This window comes from Dermacentor andersoni, chromosome 5 (assembly GCF_023375885.2).
Source record: "Dermacentor andersoni chromosome 5, qqDerAnde1_hic_scaffold, whole genome shotgun sequence".
In the NCBI taxonomy this organism is placed as follows: Eukaryota; Metazoa; Arthropoda; class Arachnida; order Ixodida; family Ixodidae; genus Dermacentor; species Dermacentor andersoni.
In genome coordinates, this window is record NC_092818.1 from 199,901,701 (window position 1) to 199,920,634 (window position 18,934).

At 48.1% G+C, this 18,934-nt stretch overlaps 1 pseudogene; it reads right to left on the bottom strand.

Annotated features, from left to right (window-relative positions):
* Positions 1-4,258: 4,258 nt before the first annotated feature.
* On the bottom strand, positions 4,259-6,844 carry LOC140218431 (uncharacterized; annotated as a pseudogene).
* Positions 6,845-18,934: the final 12,090 nt, after the last annotated feature.

The following is an 18,934-nucleotide window of genomic DNA, read 5'->3' on the forward strand; positions in this document are numbered from 1 at the left end:
CTCCCTTCACGAACGGTAACGACAGTGCGGCGCCGCCCACAATGAAACGCGCGGCGGCAAGTTCCGAATCTCAACAGCTCTAGAACCTCGAATCAGCAGTAAGTGATTGGCGCAAAGCATGAACAAGAAGAAGTGAGGAAACTGCTTTCTGAAATTCAAACCGCGATACGCAACATCGGTGTTGCGGTCAATAACCTCACTGCTCGAACAGACAGGGTTGAAACCCACATAGACAAAATCGAGACTCACATAGGCCTTCGCCCTGGCATGGAAATGATGCCCACCATGGGCCCTACAGTCATTAACCCTGGCCCTATCTCAGGTACCGCACAAGTACAGCACCACGATGGCCAGCCCCACTAAGGAACTCGTGGTGTGGCAGTGGAACTGTCGGGACTTCACTAAGAAGCAACCTCTGCTGCAACAATACGTCCGACACGCGCAACCCAAACCCGACGTCATAATGATACAAGAAACAGTAGGTACCGTACCAAAGCTTCCAGGTCACACTGCGCATGCCTCGCCAATTCCCGTTGATCGCGGACTTGCAATTTTAATTCGGAAAGGGATAGTAGTGCAAGAACACAGCGTAAGCGGCACACATGCGGAAAACTTGCTTGTAGAGCTCCTTCCCAATAGAACACGCAACCACAGTGTATTTCTCCTCAACGTATATAGTAATCCGGCTCACTCACGGGCTCGTTTCCTCTCTCTTTTGCGAGGGGCGCTTGCCTTGGCGGGCGCAAGCCCATTTCTGGTGGGGGGAGACTTTAACGCCCCAAACGAGGCCTGGGGCTATGGCTACACTACCGCCAAAGGTCTACGCCTGTGGCAGGACCTGAATGATGCCGAATTAACTCTTATTACCGATCCCACGGCGCCGACACGCACGGGCACATCTACGGCACGGGACACGACACCAGACCTGACGGCGGTCCGTAACGTCCCTCAAGCAACGTGGTGCAATACCTTTGAAGATCTCGGTAGTGACCACATGATCATAGAAGCACGACTTTCTCAGGCGGGTACACCCCCGTTTCCTAAGCTATTCAAATGGACGGACTGGGACAAATTCCGAAGGCAGCGAGTAGAACAGAGAGGTGAGGAGAACATTGATGACATCGAGGCATGGATGGAGATGCTCAACGACGACATGAACAAGGCGACGCAGACGCTCGCACCCGAAGTCCAGGTTGACAAGATCGACAGCCGACTAGCCCACCTCTGGGAAGCCAAGAAGTCACTGCACGCAAGATGGAAGAAGCAAAGGCACAACCGAAAGTTTCGTAAGAGGATCGCACATATCAATCGCCAGCTGGAAGAACACTGCCGGACCTTAAGCCGCCAACAGTGGTATGACATCCGCAACGCAGTCGATGGGCAGCTCCACAATGGCAGCACGTGGCGTCTCCTTCGTCATCTCTTGGGGGAAACGCAGAGCAAGTCTGCTCAGCGAGCAAACCTGCAACGCCTTTGACACAAGGAACAGGCTACCACGAGTGATCACCAGCTCGTGACACGCCTGCTAGCCAAGTACTTCCCTCAACGGCCCGATGTTCAACACGGAGATTACACTGGAGAGACAAATGTGACACTCAATGAAGAATTTCACGAATCAGAGATCCGCGCAGCTGTCCACGACCTTAGTGGAAAATCAGCACCTGGCCCCGACAAGGTTACGAACAAGACTGTACGAAGCCTCGATGATGCCTCGATAACCGCTCTTACGGCATACATCAACAAACGCTGGCGAGCAGGTGGCATCCCAGAGGCGTGGAAACGCTCTAAGGCAGTCCTGATACCGAAGCCAGGCAAGCCGTCCAGCCTCGATCAGTTGCGGCCCATTTCCCTCACATCCTGCGTTGGCAAGATGATGGAGCACGCGTTCCTCTCCCGCATTAACCACCACCTCGAGGACACTGGAGCCTACCCACCCACTATGGTGGGCCTCTGGTCACACCTCTCCACTCAAGACGTCATGCTCCAGCTCTACCACCAGATTATCAATGACCCAACTAGTGGCAACCGAGCCATCCTCGGCCTAGATCTGGAAAAGGCATTTGACAATGTAACACATGCCGCAATCCTGAGCCGCATAAACAAGCTCAACTTGGGTGAGCGAAGCTACAACTACGTCAGAGACTTCCTGTCACGCCGCACAGTCACCCTCGCGGTGAGCAGCATGACATCCGACGAACACGCACTAGGAAGCACCGGCACTCCTCAAGGGTCGGTCATATCCCCGCTCCTTTTCAACCTCGTGATGCTGGGTCTCCCGGCCTACCTCGACGAGATCGATGGCCTCCATCACGCCTTATATGCAGATGACAACACCCTGCGGGTCAACAAGGGCAGTGACGGTCAAATAGAATGCACCTTACAAGCAGCGCTCTCTGAAGTCGAAACCTACCTCCAAGACACAGGTCTCCGACTATCTCCACTCGAATTGGAGCTGCTCGTCTACCGCCCGCGCCGCCGGCCCAAGCCTACAGCCGAATCGCGCCAATGTGACGACATAATCCTCTATACGCAAGACGGCTCCTGGATTCACCGAGTCCCGAAGATACGCATCCTAGGCATGCATATAACAGCCAACGGGTCAAACATAGAAGCTATTCGCAAAATCGAAGGCAAGGTTACAGCGGCTACCCGCCTGATCAAACGCATTACAAATAAGCACACGGGCATGAAGGAGGACAGTGTCATGCGCCTCATACGCTCTTTCGCAATCAGTCACACCACTTATGTGGCTGCCTTTCACAACTGAAATGTCACCGAAAGGGAGAAAATCAACACCCTTATACGCAAGACTTACAAGATCGCCCTTGGCCTACCGGAGTCCACAAGCACTGCTCGTCTGCTACAGCTTGGGGTATACAACACACTTGAGGAAATCGTGGATGCGCAAAGAGTCTCTCAACTCGAACGCATGTCTGACAGCCACGGGCCGGTACATCCTGCAGAAACTCGGCTTCAACTACCACGTCCAACACGGTCAGAAACAGGTCATTCCACCCTACCTCAGCGACACGCTGATTGTCTCCCCTATTTCTCAAAACATGCACCCCGAATTGAATCGAGTCCGACGCCAGGCCCGTGCCAAGGCACTGCTGCGGTCCTTGGATGGAAAGAGGACTACGCGCTTTGTAGACGCCGCAGAATACACACAAGAACACCGATTCACGGCGGTAGTCATAGACGTTAGCTCCCGGCTTACGCACGCGTGTAGTGTCGCAACGGAATACCCCGAAACAGCCGAAGAGGTAGCGATTGCACTTGCGCTTACCGACCCCCTCTGCGAGGTAGTTTTTAGCGACTCACAATCCGCAATTCGCAACTACGCGCGAGGGCGCATTTCCTCCGAAGCTCTCCAGATTCTAAGGAAAGCTAGTCGACAGCACTTTGATAGCACCGTGATCATGTGGTTTCCAGCGCACGTCGCCACCCCCACCGATGAGGGCCCCCCTAACTTGAACGAGGTAGCACACCGCTCTGCGCGAGAACTGACCCGCCGCGCAGAATAGGAGACCACCTCTTCGAGTTCGGAACTCCTGGTTCAAAACCCCGCGAGAACGCTTGGTCAGGTACAATGACATCACCAAGCACTACCAGCTAGGCAGGCGGTTGCTGCCCCCACCTCACCCCGTGCTGAAAGGTCGCCAGGCAGTCGTCTGGCGACAATTGCAAACACAAACCTTCCCCAGTCCGGTGCGATTGCAGCACATTTTCCCCGCGCAATACCCGACTACTCTTTGCAAATTATGTCAGGAAACTAGAGCGACGCTGTCACACATGTTGTGGGAGTGTCGTGAAATTTGCCGGATTCAACATAAAGTTGTTTCCATCCATCCATCCCTTACATCGATTTCCACAGTGCGTGGGATCCGCCGATTTTCTTCTTATCCAAGTGGATGAGAAGAGGCGAGGAACATGCTCAAGTGGAGAGAGTATCGACGAGGCCGAGCCAGCACAGGGAATGTAGATAACCGGATGAGGAGGGTGTTGCCGGCGTCTGCGGTTGGTCCGCTTCCTCTTCCTTATCTTGCGGCGGCTGGGCGAAAATCGCGGCGGCGTGCAACGGAACGTTAAAGAAATTGCTGACTCTCCCTTAATCAAGAGTAGATGTAAGCATGAAAAGCATTTCGCAACGGCACACTGCACCGCACCACACCGCACCACGCCATACTGTGCACTGGTCCATGTCACGTGGTTGGTGCCGCGCGGGGCACGAGCACGCAGGGACGGACCGAAACGTACAGCCGCTTGCTTGGACGCCAAGGGAATGCTCCCCCCTTTATTGGGCCCGAACATATATAGAGACACACACACAAGGGGCGCCACACTCTGCTGGCAGCCTAAAAAATGGGGCTGAACGGTGGCGACCTCTACATCTTCCCCCTTGAAGCATTGGAGGTTAGACAGGAGAGATTCAGGGAGCCAAACACATCAAAAGTTTCACAAGTTCAAACGACGCGGCGGAACAATAGGCCGGCCGTAACGTGTTCGTGTCACACCGTCACTGCGGTCCCTGGCTGCAGGGGACTGTTGCACAGACTTTCCGAGGGGGACCGTCGATTCCACGATGTTGGCAGGCCGAGGTTCCTGACAGGGAACTTGCTGTAGTGGTGGTGGTTCCTCTCCGGAGGCAGTAGGCCCAAAAGGCACCAGGTGACGCCGGTTGCGCTGTAGGGTGCCACCTCGCTCCGTTTCGACCATGTAGCTTCTAGGTCTTTGCCCCGGACTGAGGACTGTAGCCTGCACTTGATCAGACACGCTGACCTGTTTGGAGTGGCGGTAAGTTTCGAGCTCCATGATGCCTGTTGTAGTTGTCGGCCTGCTTTTGCTTGTAAGTCGCTTCCTTGGCGACGACTTCTTTCGTTGGGGGCCAGTTGGGACATAGCTGGGAGCCTTGCTTTGGGACTCTGGTTCTGAGTTGACGTCCCATCAACAGCTGGGCTGGACTAAAGCCGTTGACTCCTGGAGTGTCCCTATAGCTGAGCAGAGCCAGATAAGGATCCTTTGACTTTCGAAACAGGTCCTTGATAGTACGCACCATCCTCTCCGCCTCTCCGTTCGACTGAGCGTAGTGTGGACTGCTGGTCCTGTGGTTAAAGCCGTATGACGCTGCGAATGCCGCGAACTCTTGCGACGAGAGCGGTGGGCCGTTGTCTGACCTGACTTCTTGCGGTATTCCATGGCGGGCAAAGATGGATTTGAGAGCGTCAATGACTGCCCGAGCTGTCGTGCTCCTCAGGGTCACTACCTCAGGGAACCTTGAGTAATATTCCACCACCAGGATGAACGTCTGGCCGTTGAGGTGGAACAAGTCCATTCCAAGGAACTCCCAGGGATGTCCAGGTAGGGCCGTGGAGAGCAGGGGCTCGGCAAAGTTCGCGCGGGTGGAAGCGCACTGTTCACAGTTGGCAACGAGAGAGGCGATGTCTGTCGAGATACCGGGCTTCAACCGGATGTTGTACTCGTCCTTGAGAGTGCCCAATCCATTAAAGAGCTCGACGTGCAGCGTCGCTTTTGAAGTCTTGAGTTGATCAAGAAACCGAACTACTTGGAGGGCTTGGAGCGCTGGCAGTCCCAGAAGAGGCATAGTGAGAGACTGGATCACGTAGAGACGCTGACCGCTTGCTTTCCCTTGCCACTGAAGTCGTGCCACATACGAGCCCAGCACGCGCAGTGGCTGTCCTCCCGGGCCAGTGAGCAGAGTGTCGACTTGGTCGAGTTTGGCAGGCAAGGTAGGAAAGTCACTGGGAACAGCAGATACTTCAGCTCCGGAGTCGACTTTGAACTGCGCTGTGTAGTCGTCAACGGTGACGTCGACGAACTTTGCCGAGGCGGGCGTCGCAACGGCGTTCAGGTGAACGGAGCTTAGCTTGTACTGCTTGAACTTCCGCGAGCGGCATACTTCGGCGAAGTGGCCTTTCTTTTTGCAGAAGTTGCAGGTGGAGCGACGGGCCGGGCAGTCTGAACGTCGATGAGGCGCGCGGCCGCAGAATTCACATCTGGACGGCTCGCATGAGCGTTCTGCTTGCGGCTGCGGCGAACGAGGCTTAGCGCCGGAGCGACGACGAGAGGGGAACTCGTTAGCGTTTGCGGCGTCGAGCGTTTGCGTTAGCGTTTGCGGCGTCGCCTGTCCCCTGTCGGCGTCTGTCGGCGTCCCGTGTCGGCGTTCCCTGTCGGCGTCTTCGGATTGATGGGCTTGCGTCCAGGCGTCCTGTAGCGTCAACTTCGCGTTCCGGCACAGCTGGTCCGAGAGACGGGAGTCGCGGAGGCCGACGACGAACCGGTCGCGTACGAGCCTTTCCTCGACAGCAGCAGACGGATAGTTACAGCGCTTAACCATCCTGCGCAGTTCTGCGTAGTACGTGTCGACCCTTTGGTCGGGCAGCTGAACGCGTCTGTGGAACCGTGACGATTCGTAAAGCTCGTTTGCCGGGTGCACGAAGTGCTCAGTGAAGCGGGTGGCAACGACTTGGTATGAAGCGAGCGACTGGGCGTCGAGCGAGAAAGTCTCGAGAAGCGGGCGGGCCTCCGGGCCCATGCAGTACAGTAGCGAGCGTACCTGCATGTCTTGCGACGCGTGCGTCAGTCCTGAAACCGCTGCGTAGTCTTCGTAGCGGCTGAGCCATGTCGCCCACGTTGGCGGGTTCGCGAAGTCGCACGGTGCCGGCGGCTGGAAGTTGACGCCGTACAGTTTCGGCGGCTCGCCGGTCTCGAGTGACATTTTGGTGCGTTATCCGGCCACTTCTGACACCATGTCGCCTGGTTGGTGCCGCGCGGGGCACGAGCACGCAGGGACGGACCGAAACGTACAGCCGCTTGCTTGGACGCCAAGGGAATGCTCCCCCCTTTATTGGGCCCGAACATATATAGAGACACACACACACACAGGGGGCGCCACACTCTGGTGGCAGCCTAACAAATGGGGCTGAACGGTGGCGACCTCTACAGTCCATAGGGACGCTGCCCAGCTAGAAGAAGAAAAACGCCTAAAGGAGACGCGACCAAACGTCTTGGCAAATCCCGATCCTTGCTCCGTGATCTCGACACAAGAGGTCACCTGTTGGGACCCCACTGAACAATTAGGGCTGGCTTCACGGAGCGTTCGCTTGCCAAGGCTGGCTGCTTGACGTAATGCTCTCTCCTGACCATTGCCTTCTTCCATGAAGGCAAAGCAGCGTATCAGACGCATCCGGCGCCACGCGACACCGCAGCTCGGCGTGCGCACTAGGTCCGCCGGAAAGTCCACTTCCCAGATTGAAGTCTATGGTGCCATCTGTCTTTTTTTTTTATTTAGAATATACTGCAGACCCTTTGGTCGTAGCAGAGGGGCAACAGAATACGTACAAGCAATAGGGAACAAATCAGGAACAAGCAAGTACAGCTCGAGCATAACAACAACAACAACAACAACAACAACAACAACAACAACAACAACAATAATAATAATAATAATAATAATAATAATAATAATAATAACAATAATAATTATTGACACACATCCAAAAGCAAAACAAAGAAACGGGCCTGTCTAAGTCCACGAGTACTTGTGCGACTAGGCCCGGCAGAGTCGGTACAGCGATGTGGTTACATATTTACATAAAAAGTGAAAAGGTAGACATTTACATAACACGTCTTTTTTTTCAACTTTGAGAAGAATGTTTGGTAGTATTACCCGTTAACAGACAATGACATAGTAAATAAAGAGAAACACATAAACAACTGAAGTAAAAATCAGGACTAAATTTCAACATTTCATCAATAATTTCTTCAACTGTTTTTTCGAAGTTGCCAAAAAGAATTCATCGGCCAAATCGCTAAATATTTTTGGGATGTATACACTTCTTCTCGCTTCACCATACTTAGTAGTGGAATAGGGTACCTTAAAACGTTTTTTATTTCTCAACAATCGAGGTGCATCGTATGCCTCTTTGAATTCATCGCTCCAATTATGCCGCATAACAGTTCTGGTAAATAAATCCTCGAATGTGCAAAATCCTAATTCCTGAAATATATTATTGTCGTTAAGTGTAGTACCATAAGCAAAATTTTTTAATATATTTTTTTTAGTAGTTTATCAATCCGATTTTTCCAGTGCTTTGTACAAAAGGCGAAGATCGTTATACCAGGCCCCGCACACTCTCAAGTTCAACAAATGGCCACAGAGGGCGAAAAAATCGACCGCGCGCTGCTGCTAACAAAACCAGCATAGTAATATCACTTCGGGATGCTTACGTTAGTTTGAACATTTTCCGCTAGAGGCGCCGTAGTAAGCGCAATATTTTTTTGCAAACTTTCTCCTACAATTACCGAAGCACGTTTATTACATGAAAAAGAGAGCAAAATTATAATTGCTAATTTGATATTGTATTCTTTGTAAGTAAGTTTATTGTTTCTTTGTCACTATAAACGCAAATAGCGTTCAGCATCATCGATCTTTCACGTGACCTCTGGCCTCGATTTAAAATTTTTACCGGTATTTTCGAGTGCATGGCGGCACGGATTCATTCGTTCGTGCGCTCAGACTGGTTGCTTCTTTTTCGCTAAAACTAGTTTATTGCGCTTCGATGTCACGCGTTATTTAACCTGGGGTGAAGTGACGTGTTTGCAAGTGGACATGTAAGCCCGAAAGTTGGGTATCGGTCGTGAGCCATTCGGAACACGTCTGCATCGAAACGGGAGCTGGATTCTGGTGCGGCTGAAAACGGCAATAACGGTGAGTCGTTTAACACCGCTGCTTCAATCGCTATATAATATTCGCCTCATTAACTTACAGGCGGAGACAAGTTAACGAACTAGATCCTGCACAGCATATGGCAGTCGGGTTCCTCCGTTGCTGTTTCCTAAATAAACCGTTACTTGCGAGGCTGTCGTTATACACACACAAATCGGGAAAGAAAGAGCGATATCGGAACGCGCGCCTCATTTTTCATCTTATTGTAGCCGTGGCCATAGGTGACTGGGTAGCCTTAACAATCTACATATAAAACTTATTTTCGAGTCCGCCGGCAACCTTTTTCGTCTACAAAATCGAATAATCCTTTGGTAAAATGATGTGAAAGTACAGAATTTAATGTATTAAACAGTTGCAAGCGTGATAATTCACTCATATTTCGTACTTGTTGGTTCCAAATGTTCTTGCTGTTCAGTTTGGTTTACCGTAGGGCATTTATTTTTGCAGTAGTGCAGCAGTGCATCACGTTCGTGCAGAAAAATAATGCATCAGTTCTAATAGCTTCATGACTTTCATGTATTTGCTTGTGGAACCAGCAGTGTGATCTCTTCCAGTGTATAAATGAACGCACAAATGTTCTCATTTGTGATCTTAATAATACTTAAACTGTTTACATGCATTGTATAGTTAGGCAGGCATAAATTTATGGACAATAGCAATATTTAACGTGCTGCTTAAGTGCCCTAGAACGGACAGGGTATATTTGCATGTGTTCTGTAGTCGCAAACCATTACAATATATATGTCACACCTTTTTGCATTTCATATTGCAAAATTGTGCTTTTTTCAATTTCTGATTCAGTCAAAATTTCTGTTCCAGACATGCAGTAATGAGGATGGCACCAGTATAAAGCAACATACTCCACACACTAAACAGAAGCTGCTGCCTGCTACAACAAGGCCATTGTGTGGACATTGGCTGCTACTACAAGGTAAACAACATGTGGTTCAGAAATAAGTATGCCTGATATATGCTGTATTGTCTTGCTAGTCTTGAGATACATGTCATTTGTTTGCAGCAGAAATGAATGTTTGCTCATGTTTATGGTTCAGTATAATTGGTTCGAACATAAAAGAAAACACACATGAGTTTGGCTAATCTGTGCTGTATCTCATGTGTCACCGTTCTGCCCCAACAGAGTCCATGCCAAGCATACCTTGGTCATCACAGGAGCTCCTATCCACACCAACAGAAAGGGGCTGGAGCTGAATTTGCAAGGCTTTTACACCACGAACAAAGAAGCGCATGCAGAAGAATTTACATGAGATATCAAGTCTGCAGAGCACTGTGTCAAGACTGAAAAGAGCTTCAGCCACCATTCCACCAGCGCGGACAAATTGGCTGAGTCATCCAGGTAATTCAAAAAGGACTTTATGGAAATTCTTCGTCTCCAGATGCGCCTGCAACTTCTGATCAAGCACGGACGACGCTGGCCAAAAGAGTTCCATCAGTTTGCCCTTAATCAGCTTCCTGGCCATGTCAATTCCATTTGTGCCAAGTGTAATTTTTCTTCTATAAATGCAAGCTTTTTCATTCTCCATTCTCGTTAGAGATCATTCATCCTCATCATCATCATCAGCCTGGTTACGCCCACTGCAGGGCAAAGGCCTCTCCCATACTTCTCCAACTGCCCCGGTCATGTACTAATTGTGGCCATGTTGACCCTCCAAACTTCCTAATCTCATCTGCCCACCTAACTTTCTGTCGCCCCCTGCTACGCTTCCCTTCCCTCGGAATCCAGTCCGTAACCCTTAATGACCATCGGTTATCTTCCCTCCTCATTACATGTCCTGCCCATGCCCATTTCTTTTTCTTGATTTCAACTAAGATGTCATTAACGCGCGTTTGTTCCCTCACCCAATCTGCTCTTTTCTTATCCCTTAATGTTACACCTATCATTCTTCTTTCCATAGCTCGTTGCGTCGTCCTCAATTTAAGTAGAACCCTTTTCGTAAGCCTCCAGGTTTCTGCCTCGTACGTGAGTACTGGTAAGACACGGCTGTTATAAACTTTTCTCTTGAGGGATAATGGCAACCTGCTGTTCATGATCTCTGAATGCCTGCCAAACGCACCCCAGCCCATTCTTATTCTTCTGATTATTTCACTCTCATGATCCGGATCAGCAGTCACTACCTGTCCTAAGTAGATGTATTCCCTTACCACTTCCAGTGCCTCGCTACCTATCTTAAACTTCCTTCCTTAAACTTCATTCATCCTCATCCAGACATAAAGGTCAACCGATTCTTCGCTGATACTTAATACCAGTCACTGTCTAGTAGCATAACATATCTGTAGCAGTACCTTTTAGTGCATGTTGTCATGCACGATTCCTCTCCTGAAATAGCTGATGCAACATCGACATGTTTCTTGCATTAACCTACGCACTGTTTGCAATGCACCATTTTACTTTTCTTGATGTTTTTGGCCTTCAATGTTTGCAGAGCAGGGTGGCTTCTCTCTTGAATGCAAGCTTTCTCATTTTCCATATTCCTAGTCTCGTTGATGGTTGCTCTTCTTCCTCGATAGCCTGGGTCTTTGCGCAAGCTACACTGAATGATAGATTGCAGAATCTTGTTTTGCTGCCCCACTTGGTTGTGGTCACCGTGTTACATTTCTCGGATGTGGGGGCCTGCTCAGTTACATTGGTAAGCAGTCTCTCGAGGTAAGCATTTGCTCCTGCAGTCCGCACAGCGACATAGACTCCCAGTGTACACACACCATAACTGGTGCTCCCCGTTCATTTTTTCCTGCTGCAGCCATGGGCAAATTGTGCTTGTGGCCTACCTCGGCCATGATTTGCTCAAAACTGAGACCAGCATATGTGCTTACATGGTTCGAAGTGTATGAAGTTGATAGCCGTACGGGGGGAAATGCCTGCAAAAATGGCTGCCAAAGGTGATGCCCACGAAAGCGACTTGTCCATATTGAGACAAAGTGGGACACCAAATGTGAGCCACACATTAGTGGCCCTCGACAGAAAAGAAACATGCAGGTTGGAAAGGAGTTAATGCTAAAATGTCGGATAGTCCATTTCGCTGTGTTGGTTGCGACAGCAGATGCCTGCGTCACCCGATTGCTTCGCAATGGAAGTTGCTCATCTTCAACGGCTACTGTCGTTTCAAACAGGTGCGACGCTCTGTCCAATCTGTTTGTACTGCTGTTTGTCACTCGTTACCAGACCACCACATGTGACGAAGGAAAGCATTATGCCTGTAAGTAGGCGGCTGAATGTATCCTAAGAGACCCGTGTATGTGAATGCTCACTGTTGCCATATGGTTTGTAGCCAATGTATAATGTATTCTCTGAACACTATGTTGTGAATGATTGCCGTTTATTTTTGCTGTTCTCACTTGGTTACGGTCGCCGTATTATGCTTATCGGATGTGGGGGCCTGGTCAGTTGCATTGGAAAACAGTCTCTCGAGGTAAGCATTTGCTCCTGCAGTCCGCACAGCGGCATAGACTCCCAATTTACACACCATGATTAGTGCTCCCCGTTCAGCCTTTCCTGCTGCAGCCATGTGCAAATTGTGCCTGCGGCCTTTCTCAGTCGCAATTAAGCACAAACGGAGACAAGCATACGTGCTTACATGGTCCAACGTGTTTGAAGTTCATAGCCACATGGGTGGAAAGGCCCGCATAAATGGCTGCCGAAGGTGATGCCCACGAAAGCGACTTGTCCATATGGAGACAAAGTGGGACGCCAAATGTGAGCCACACATTAGTGGCCCTCGACAGAAAAGAAACATGCAGGTTGGAAAGGAGTTAACGCTAAAATGCCGGATAGTCCATTTCGCTGTGTTGGTTGTGGCAGCAGATGCCTGCATCACCTGATTTCTTCGCAATGGAAGTTGCTCATCTTCAACGGCAACTGTCGGTTCAAACAGGTGCGACGCTCTGTCCAATCTGTTTGTACTGCTGTTTGTCGCTCGTTACCAGACCACCACATGCAACGAAGGCAAGCATTATGCCTGTAAGTAGGCGGCTGAATGTATCCTAAGAGACCCGTGTATGTGAATGCTCACTGTTGCCATATGGTTTGTAGCCAATGTATAACGTATTCTCTGAACACTATGTGGTGAATGATTGCCGTTTATTTTTGCTGTTATCTCACTTGGTTACGGTCGCCGTGTTATGTTTATCGGATGTGGCGGCCTGGTCAGTTGCACTGAAAAGCAGTTTCTCGAAGTAAGCATTTGCTCCTGCAATCTGCACAGCGACATAGACTCCCAATTTACACACCGCGATATGTGCTCCCCGTTCACGTTCAGCCTTTCCTGCTGCAGCCATGGGCAAATTGTGCCTGTTGCCTTTCTCGGCCGCGATTAAGCACGAACGGAGACCGGCATACGTGCTTGCATGGTCCGACGTGTGTGAAGTTGGGTGCAAAGGCCCGCAAAAGTGGCTGATGAAGGTGATGCCCACGAAAGCGACTTGTCCATATTGAGACAATGTGGGACACCAAGTGCGAGCCACACATTAGCGGCCTCCGAAAGAAAAGTAACGTGCAGGTTGGAAAGGAGTTAAGGCTAAAATGCCGAGTAGTCCATGTCGCTGTGTTGGCTGCGGCAGCAGATGCCTGGTTCACCCGATTGTTTCGCAGTGCAAGTTGCTCATCTTTAACGGCGACTGCCGCTGCAAACAGGCGGGACACTGACCAATCTGCATAAGCCGCTGGTTGTCGCTCGTTACTAGACCGCCATGTGTGACGACGACGGTGAGCCGTTTACGAGCTCGCGTCGAAGATTCCAGTGTATCTCGACATACAAATTTTATTTCTGCTATTGCACGAGAATGTACATACACTGCTTGTCTTCTGCCAATAAAGTCGCACGTTCTGTTCACTCACTTGTGGCTTGTTTGTATGGGCGTCAGTAGAGGCTCTTTGGTCTCCTGGCAATTAGAACGCACCGGCTACGCGGCAGCCGAGGCGAGTACGGCGCGTACGAGCGGATACAAGCGTACACGAGCGGATACAAGCGGCCATATTGAATAATGCTCTAAAAAAAATGCGCATTTCCGCTTCCTGTTTTAGCAACGTCATCTGGCGTCCACCTAGGTAAGTTCCATGCGCTGCCGCTGCTTATTTTCGAACCACTGCGGAAGGTACAGTTTCCCTTCTCTAAAGTTGTTCTTTATTCTATGGTTATACCATACCTCAGCACACTGTACGCTAGTGCATGCACTATCATTTTCTTGACTGGTAGAGGTACTAAACCCTTTATGTTGAAAAGTAAATATGCAACACTACGTAGTTTGCCACACAAAAACGCCATATGATATTGCCATGACATGCCGCTGTTGAACGTTATACCCAGGTATTTGAATGTCTCCACATATTCTATAGCAGTACATTTGCATGAAATACAATGTTCATTATGTAGAAGTATTGGCAAGTTTATTTTTTGAGTTTTTAATGGACTACGAAATCACATGATTTTGCTTTTCTTAGCATTGATATATACACAGTTTTCTTCAAACCATTGCATAGCCTTATGAACTGCATTTTGTAGGGCGCCAATAGCTTCTTCATAATGCATATGACGAGTGAGTAGAACTGTATCATCTGCATATTGATAGACAGTGGCTTTTGTAATTATCGTGGGAAAGTCGTTCATAAATAAATTGAATAAGAGAGGGGACAACACGGATCCCTGTGGAACCCCAGCTGTAATATATTTTCTAGCGCTAACAATTTCTTTACTGCCCATGACCACTTGTGATCTATCATGTAAATAATTGCAAATAAAATCAAAAAAGGGTCCCCTGAAACCCAAACGAAACAACTTTTCCAATAATATATCGTGATTTACAGTTTCGAACGCTTTTGCTAAATGCAAGAACAAAGCACAACTATACAGGTTCTTATCTAGAGCAGAATATAATTCATCGGTGAACTCTTCTAACAGTGTAATAGTACCTCGCTCAGCAACAAATCAAAACTGTCTTGGTGTTAGGATTGAAAATTTCTTTAATTAAGAAGGAAGTCATACAATCAAACAGAAACTTTTCCACTATTTGAGAGATCATAGGCAAAACAGAGATAGGTTAATAATAATAATAATAATAATAATAATAATAATAATAATAATAATAATAATAATAATAATAATAATAATAATAATAATAATAATCGTCATCAGCCTATTCTATGTCCACAGCAGAACGAGAGCCTCTCCCTGCGCTTTCCAATTATCCCTGCCCTGTGCCAACCGATTCCAACTAGCGCCCGCTAATTTCCTAATGTCGTCGCCCCACCTACTGTTCCCACCGTCCTCGGGTGCGTGTCCCTTCTTTTGGTACCCATTCTGTAACCCTAATAGTCCAACGATTATTTAACCTGCGCATTACTGGCTTGTCCAGCTCCATATTTTTTTTCTGTTGTCAATTAGAATATCTTCTATACCCATTTGCTCTCTCATCCAAACCGCTCTATTCCTGTCCCTTAACGTTACGCCTAACATTCTTCGTTCCGTCGCTCATTGCACGTTCCTTAACTTGTTTTTGAGCTTCTTTGTCAGTCTCGAAGTTTCATCCCCATATTTTAGCACTGGTAGAATGCACTGATTCTACACCTTTATTTTTAATGATAATGGTAAGCTTTCAGTCAGAATCTGACAATGTCTGCCGTATGCAGTCCAATCCATTTTTATTCTTCTGTAAATTTCCTTCTCATGATGAGGGTCCCCTGTGAGTAATTGACCTTGGTAAACGCGTACTCCTTTGCTGACTCTAGAGGCTGACTGGACTGAACTCTTCTTCCCTTGCCCGGCTATAGACTATTATCTCTGTCTTCTGCATATTAATCTTCAACCCCACTACTTATACTCTCTCTGTTAACGTCCTCAGTCATTTGCTGTAACTCGTCCCCAGTGGTGCTGAACAGGACAATGTCATCTGCAAATCGAAGGTTGCTGAGAGATTAGCCGTTGATCGTCACTCCTAAGTCTTCCCAGTTTAATTGCTTGAATACTTCTTCCAAGCTCTCAATAAATAACATGGGAGAGATTGTGCATCCTTGTCAGCCCCTTTCTTTATAGGTATCTTCGTATCTTCTTATGGAGAATTAAGGTAGCTGTGGAATCTCTGTAGATATTTTCCAAGATAGTTCCAAGATAGTCCTTGATTACGTAATGCCTCTATGACTGCTGGTATCTCTACTGAATGAAATGCATTTTCGTAATCTATGAAAACCATATAGAGATGCTGATTCTGCTCTGCGGATTGATTACATGGACCTGAATCATTGTAAAGTATCCTTTCCTGAAGCTAGCCTGTTCCCTTGGCTGACTGAAACCCATTGTTGTCCTTATTCTATTGGACATTATCTTCGTGAATATTTTATATAATACTGGAAGTAAGCTAATGGGCCTATAATCTTTCAATTCTTCAACGTCTCCCTTTTTGTTTATTAGTATAATGTTCGCATTCTTCCAGTTCCCTGGGACCCTTGAAGTCGATAGACAGTTCGTATAAAGGGCCGCCAGTTTTTCAAGCATGACTTCTCCTCCATCTTTGATTAAATCCACTGTTGTTTCATTTTCTCCTGCCACTTTTCTCCGTTTCATGTCTAGCAAGGTCCTTCTAACTTCATCACTAGTGATAGGAGGAGCCTCTGTAACCTGTTCATTACTACTTCGAATGGAGGTATCGTGGCTGCTGTGGGTACTGTACAGGTCAGTAGAGAATACTTCCGCTGCGTTTACTATATCTTTGAGATTGCTGATGATATTACCCTGTTTATCCTTCAGTGCACACATCTTGGTTTGTCCTATGCCAAGTTTCCTTCTCCCTGATTTCATGCTGCATCTATTTTTACTGCTTCCTCAGTCTTTCTCCCGTTATAATTTCGAATATCCCTTACATTCTGTTTGTTGATCGGCTTTGACAGTTCCGCGAATTCTATCTGATTTCTTGAGTTGGACACTTTCATTCTTTGTCGTTTCTTTATTTGGTCCTTTGTTACTTGGGAGAGCTTACCTACTGGTTACCTTGATGCCTTACCTCCTACTTCAATTACTGCTTATGAAGCCAGCCTAGTTACGGTTTCATTCATTGCTTCTTTCTAATCTTCATCTCTGTGTTTTAAGGCTGCATATTTGTTGGCAAGTACCAGCCTGAATTGCTCTGCTTTTATCCTTATTCCGTCTAGGTTGGCCTGTTTCTTCCTGACCAATTTTACTCTATCTCTCTTCAAATTGTGGTGAATCCTAGACCTCACTAATGTATGATCACAGCACTTTACCTTACCTAACACTTCCACATCCTGCAGTGTGCTGGCATCGGCAGAAAGTATGAAATCAATTTCATTTATTGTTTCACCATTAGGGCTTCTGCAGGTCCACTTTTTGTTCCAACGCTTCCTGAACAAGGTGTTCATTATTCGAAGCTCATTCCTTTCTGCGAATTCCACCAGCATCTCTCCTCTTGCGTTTGTAGAATCAACGCCGTAGTTGCAAATCGTCTGTTCACACGCCTGCTTTTTCCCCACTTTTGCATTGAAGTCGCCCATTACTACAGCACACCGAGTTTGTACTTTTCTCATCGTTAATTCTACATCGTCATAAAACTGATCTATTGCATCATCATCATGACTGGAGGTTGGAGCGTAAGCTTGTACTACCTTTAATATACACCTATCATTAACCTTTATTACTACGTCCGCTATCCTCTCATTAATGCCGTAGAATTCGTCAGTGTTGCCCGCTATGTCCTTATTGATTAGGAATCCTACCCCGTATTGCGTCTTATACGGGAGTCCTCTACAGTAGAGGACGTGGCCATTAGTCAGGACTGTCTAAGCCTCACCAGTTCTTCTAACCTCAGTCTCCCCAGCAGTTTTCCCAGCAATGATATCCCCAGCAATGCTAGCTTCACTCGAGAGAGTTTGGATGTGAAACGCTACCAGGGCCGGAAAAGAATATGAACATAAAAAATTATTACGCTCACAATTCACTATTAAGCAAAAACAGAAATTGATACAATAAAGGTGGACGCAACGATTTAGAACTGTTTTGCTGGATCAGGTTAGCAATTCTTTTTATCTACAAGTATCCCTGTACGACCTTCCTTGAGTCGATCAGAGAGGACCGAATGCGCCGATGTTCTGTCAAGTTTTTTAGAAAGCTCGTGCTCGCGAAACCTCGCGCCAAGATGTAAAGTTGACCACGGCTCATCAATTGTTGAGACGCATATCCAGGGAGGGCCCCCCCTTCCTTACTAAAAAAAATCGGTGGATACCACTCACTGTGGTAATCGATGTAATTCAAGTTTTGTATGCTCTTTGCTTTGAGTGACGATAATTTGCGGTGATGTCGGCGGTGACTGTGTAATTTATTCAGCGTTTAGTCCAATACGAGAATGCTGAGTTGACGTTACACGTTACCTTGCGTGCAGCACGGCAGTTTGTCTGCACAGGACACACAAGGAGACGTGTTTCCTTGAGGCGTTGTCGTGTGTCATTGTTCATAATATCTGAGAGGGTTGAGCATTATCATTGCCTCACATAGCACATCGCGTCGTGACGGAAGTGTTAAACTTTAATTGAATTATAGGGCTGTACGTAATTCAGTATAATTGTATGTATACAGGAGCGTACCGAAGACGCTCCTGTTCCGCGAGACGCTACTTTCTGACCTGTGTGTCCGCGACGCTGAGTGCACGCTTTGGAGCCATTTTGCTGGCGCGTGTTTACATGCTCCGTCTGCATACGTGGCCAGCACGCCGTTGAGACGCCAGCTCCAAGCGCTCTCTCCAGGCTATGGACGATTGTAATGTTTAAACTATCACAGCCAGGCACGCGACCTCGACAGCTCTCCAGCTGCATTTTTGTCGCATAGCAAAGCAAGCACGTTTCATACGCACAAACTACGCGTCCCGTCCCACGGCGGCGCCGTCCGGTATGCGCGGAGGCGAGGGCCATCTGGCGCTGTTGCAAGAAACCGAGCAAGCTCACAGCAGCAGCAGGGCCCGGGAAGTAGGGAGAAGAGGCAAAGAAAGCTTCGCTTTAAATATTCCTGGCTACGCCACTACAATCACATGTGGTCATATGTGGATTTTCACTGTGGTGAATGTGCGACGGTGTCAATGCTTCTACGTCGTAAAGGACACGTAAAAAATTCAAAAGATCGGTTATAGTGTAAATCTTTAAAGTTTAGGTTTTCGTGTTAAGAGTGTTTCGTCCTTATA